The following is a 5,175-nucleotide window of genomic DNA, read 5'->3' on the forward strand; positions in this document are numbered from 1 at the left end:
TGAACACTCCCATACCAGATCGCTGCAAAAAGTGCAGCCTTACCTAATGTGCACCTACTGTTACTCATTTTATATTAAGATTTAAAAATCTAGTTGGTATTGGTATGGAGAGTAACCTTCAGTAATAGTAATAAGTCACACAGCAATAGTACATTCATGTAGTTGTAAAAAGCATGATAATATATTAAGTAATCCAAAGTATTCAGAATACGTTACTCTCATTGAGTAACGTATTTGGAATATGTTACAAAATACATTTTGGGGCATGTATTCTGTAATCTGTAGTGGAATACATTTTAAAAGTAACCTTCCCAACACTGTCTATTAGGTTCTCTTTGTGTCTTCATCATCTGTGTACCTCGCTGCCTCTCTGTGTTTGTCATGTCTAATTTTTCTTTTTACATATTCCCCTCCTTGTGTTTCATTCCATGTCCCCTCTGTCTGTCGTGTGCATTCATGTATGTTCCCCAGTCCGTCTTGCCTCTTTCTCTTCCCTCTCTTCCACCTTCATGTCTCTTGCTCTCTCTGTTTGTCCCTCTGTCTCTTGTTCCTTCTCTCTCGCTCTCTCCCTCCATGTCTCGTGTCCCTTAACTGTTTCCATCTTTGTGTCTCCTCCCATTGTTTCCCCAGTCTGTCTAGTTCCCATATTCCCAGGACACCGCTGGACAACAAGTGGGTGTTCCGAGACTGAGAGACAGCCAGAGTTGGTAAAAGAACAGACATTCTGTACTTAAGTAGAAGAACAAATACTACTGTTAAAAAATACTCCAGTGAAAGTTAAAGTACTGATTCAACTTCATTACTCAAGTTAAAGCAAAAAAGTACAGGCTCGAAGCGCTTACAGAGAAAAGCATAGAGAAAAGTACTTGGGTGAATGAGGCAAGTTGTAGAGAGTAGAAAAGTTTTATATGAGAACCAGTTCATTTACCATTACATGTTCATTTTATTTTCAGTTCTGTACTTTTTATATTTAATATTGATTCATTAGATTGACTACATGTATCAGACCTAACTCGCTGACTGTAATTGTTTATTTGTACATTATTGAACATTTAAAGGTGTGAAGTCTTGCACTTTAATAGAACAGAACAGTCTGGTTTCTAAAGCTACAATGGGAAATGATTGCGTCGAGGCTGCTTCCTGTCTGCACAAAGGTACATTTTTATTTTAATCAGCACACACGCAAGTAATGGAACTAAAGCTGATCGAGCTCTTTCTGCACAATGACAACCATATTAGGACACATAGAAGAAATGGTTGTATATATCTTAGCACAAATGACAATCTTAAATTATTAATTCTGACAGAGACCACATCCTCATTTTAGGTTTGACAGCATTTCTTGTAGATAATGGCAGATGGCTGGAGCATGAATTTAGGCTGCAATTTTGGGAAGGCCTCAGAGGGGACTGTCAGCGACTCCTGAGCTCACAGTCCGTTACAGTTTTTAAACTGTAACTGTAACGGAATACAGTTACTCATATTTTGTATTTTAAATATGTAACTCTGGTACATGTATTCTGTTACTCCCCAACACTGATAGCAGACAAGAAACTAAACAGGGATCACTTTTACCATCTTTTATGTATTTGCTGGTCATCTTATTTCTTCTATTTTGCAAGCACAGTGTTGCAATCATTGTCTTTGTGGTACAATGACACAGGCATAATACAGACTTTTTCATGTAAGATAAAGCATGTTTGTTCTTCAGTGGTCAAACTGATGCCCTAAAGATGCCTAATGTGATTTGAAGAGAAGATAAAAAATCATGTTTTAACAAAAATAAGCAGCAGACACGTCTGTGTGTGAGTTATTCAGGTTCAGTAAGAAGGTAATATGTCTGCAGAATTTGTAATTCCTGTGCAGATATTGCTTGTACAATAAATAAAATCTTTTTAACTTCTTCTTCTGGAAAGTGCCTTTATATATTTAGTCATTTTGGGGCGATCCTGTCACGGTCCTGGGTTGGTGACCCAATGTTTTCAGTTTTGTATCATTATTGAATTTTTGTCATCGCTTATCTTTTCTAGTCTTTTTTATTTCTGTTCTGTGTTCTATGGTTGCTGTATCCCTAAATTATGTCGGCGTCTGTTTTGTTTCCTGTTTTACTTTGAAAGTCGTTGTCTTATGTCAGTGTATTGAGTTTTGCTTCCCTTGCTCTCGTCATGTCAGATTACTCCCAGCTGTGCTCCCCTTCTGTGTCTCATGCCCTCGTTATCCCAGTGTGTATTTAAGCCCTGTGTTTTCCCTGTGCTGTGTTTGGCAGTTGATGTTCATGTCCTCCCTGTGCTGTGTTTGGCAGTTGTTCATGCGCTTAGTCCTGTTCCTATGGGTTCTCTATGTTTAGGTTCCAGTGTCCAGTCTAGTTTCATGTTCATGATTTTGGTTGTGTTTCAGTAATGTTTATTTCTCTGATGAGTCATCCCGGTGAATAAACTGCACTTTAAGTTAACCTCTTGGTTACGAGTCCTGTGTGTGCGTCCTCCATCCTGCCTGCTCCACAGCACACTACGACTGCTCCGTGACAGATCCTTCATTTAGTAGTAACCTTAGTTGGGGATATATATCACAGTTTACTTTCAGATATGAGCATTGTGATACCCGTAAATGAATCTATCATCATGACACATACAAAACAATAACTTACTGTGTTTTAATTTTCCTTCCACTCCATAACTGGCAATTCCCCCCCCCCCTTTTTTTTCTTTCTTTTTTTTTTTTCTTTTTTTTTTTTCTTCTTCCCCCTTTTCTTTTCTTCCTCTGTCTGGGTATAGTTTTGTCTTACACTGTGTGGTAGGACTTGAGTTCGAGCTTTTCTGTATGAATGATATGCTTTCTGAAAACTCAATAAAAACACTTTGATTATTATTATTACTGTGTTTTAATTGTTTGAAATCTGATGGTTAGACGAACTTAGTGTGTGAGGTTGCACTGACCATCAGAAATCTTGAGCCTTCGGGGGTGTTTTTTGTTCTTCTGTGAAAGACCTGCAAGCTAAAAGAAACCCATGTAGCTATAACCAGACAGTCAAACCCCTAGGTCACATTTGTATTGACATGCACAATTAAATCTTTTCAATGATTTAACAGTGTTGCTTTTCAAAGATTAGGATTTCAGAATTAAATTGTTGATCTAAATGTTCCACTGTTTTCTGACAGAATTAGTGTCACAAAAGGTAAAGAAGTTCATAATTTCATATAACTTTAATAATATGTGTATTGCTCACTGAGTAGAAGTGAATGCAGATGTTAGTGTTGCTCTGCATCTGTAAAAAACAGACCTGACTATTTGTGTGTCATATGTTTGTTTTGTTTGTGTCTTTGTCCCCTGAAAACTCATGTTAAAGATGTCCTGAGCACAAGGAATGTGTTACAAACTGTTACTGTAATCTCATTACATTTTTTAATAATGCAGTAATCTAACTCAATCTTGTATTAAATTTGCTAATTACGTTACTCTTACAATGATGTTGTTAATTCAAAGGAGCTTGCAAAGAAAAGCGTCTGGACTTCTTTAAGTTGCTTGAAGACGTTTCACCTCTCATCTGAGAAGCTTCTTCAGTTCTAAGGTCAAATGGTGGAGAGTCCCAGATATAAACCTAGTGGGAGTAACCCCCCACAGAGGGACAAAAGGACCCCCTGATGATCCTCTAATCGCCTGAGCCAAGGTGTGAAACTGGGTGTGGGTCCCAATCAGCCAGAGTTTCGGGTGTGTTCATTGTGAAACCTGGCCCCACCTTATCATGCGAATTCCTGAGGTCAGATGGCCCAGGATGTGAGTGGGCGTTAAGGCGTCTGGGAAGGGATCTCAAAACTGGATTATAGATGGCAGAGAGTTGGTGTCGTAAAGCCCCGCCTCTGTTCAAAGATGGTCGCTCACAGTGGACATAGATGGCTTCTTTCACTCCTCTTTCAAACCATCTGTCCTCTCTGTCCAAAATGTGAACATTGGCATCCTCGAAAGAGTGTCCTTTATCCTTAAGATGCAGATGGACTGCTGAGTCTTGTCCTGTGGAGGTGGCTCTTCTGTGTTGTGCCATGCGCTTGTGAAGTGGCTGTTTGGTCTCTCCAATGTAGAGGTCTGGGCATTCCTCGCTGCACTGTACAGCATACACCACATTGTTAAGTTTGTGTTTTGGCGTTTTGTCTTTCGGGTGAACCAGTTTTTGTCTGAGCGTGTTGCTGGGTCTGAAGTACACCGGGATGTCATGCTTGGAGAATGAACACACCCGAAACTCTGGCTGATTGGGACCCACACCCAGTTTCACACCTTGGCTCAGGCGATTAGAGGATCATCAGGGGGTCCTTTTGTCCCTCTGTGGGGGGTTACTCCCACTAGGTTTATATCTGGGACTCTCCACCATTTGACCTTAGAACTGAAGAAGCTTCTCGAATGAGAGGTGAAACGTCTTCAAGCAACTTAAAGAAGTCCAGACGCTTTTCTTTGCAAGCTCCTTTGACTACGATGACCTGGATGACTGAGAACCTTCACAGACGATGTTGTTAATTGTTGCTTCAGAAATGATCTTCGGTAATCTGCATGTCAGGCAGACAGACAAAACAAAATCAAACCAACAGCACAGACAACATGCTAACGTAAAGAGCTAACAAAGAAGAGTGATGATACAGCTGAGTGCATGCTGACTCCGACCAACCAGCCAGACCCTGACCCTCAACAGGTAACAATCAGTCAGAATCAGAATAGTTGAATAATCCCTAAGGAAAGACAGTTATGGGCAGTCAGACTGCAGCCTCTGTTTCTACCTGTACAGGTTTCTATGGTAGAATCACTGTGGCAATCGCTTTAAAGTCACTTTGGGCTGGTTTTCATCTTTGCTTTGTTTCGTCAGGTTTGTGTTCATGTGTAAAAAGTAGAAGAAACATCATTGTGTTTGCTTATTAGTACACAGATATTATGTTTGGTTATTATCAAAGGTTTCTTTTGTGTCCAACTATCTGGCTTTGAACAAAGTGTAAGAGATGGCACATGTGCTCCTCTGACTGACAACTGGCTGGGAGTGAAGAGAGAAAATGGTAAATGGTCTGTATTTGTATAGCGCTTTACTAGTCCCTAAGGTCCCCAAAGCGCTTTACACATCCAGTCATTCACACATTCACACACTGGTGATGGCAAGCTACATTTTAGCCACATCCACCCTAGGGCGCACTGACAGAG

The sequence above is a fragment of the Aulonocara sp. 'chitande type north' Nkhata Bay genome, unplaced genomic scaffold (assembly GCF_057382095.1).
Source record: "Aulonocara sp. 'chitande type north' Nkhata Bay isolate Kocher_YH1m ecotype deep benthic unplaced genomic scaffold, A_spYH_male_GT1.1 unmapped_scaffold_2, whole genome shotgun sequence".
Lineage (NCBI taxonomy): Eukaryota > Metazoa > Chordata > Actinopteri > Cichliformes > Cichlidae > Aulonocara > Aulonocara sp. 'chitande type north' Nkhata Bay.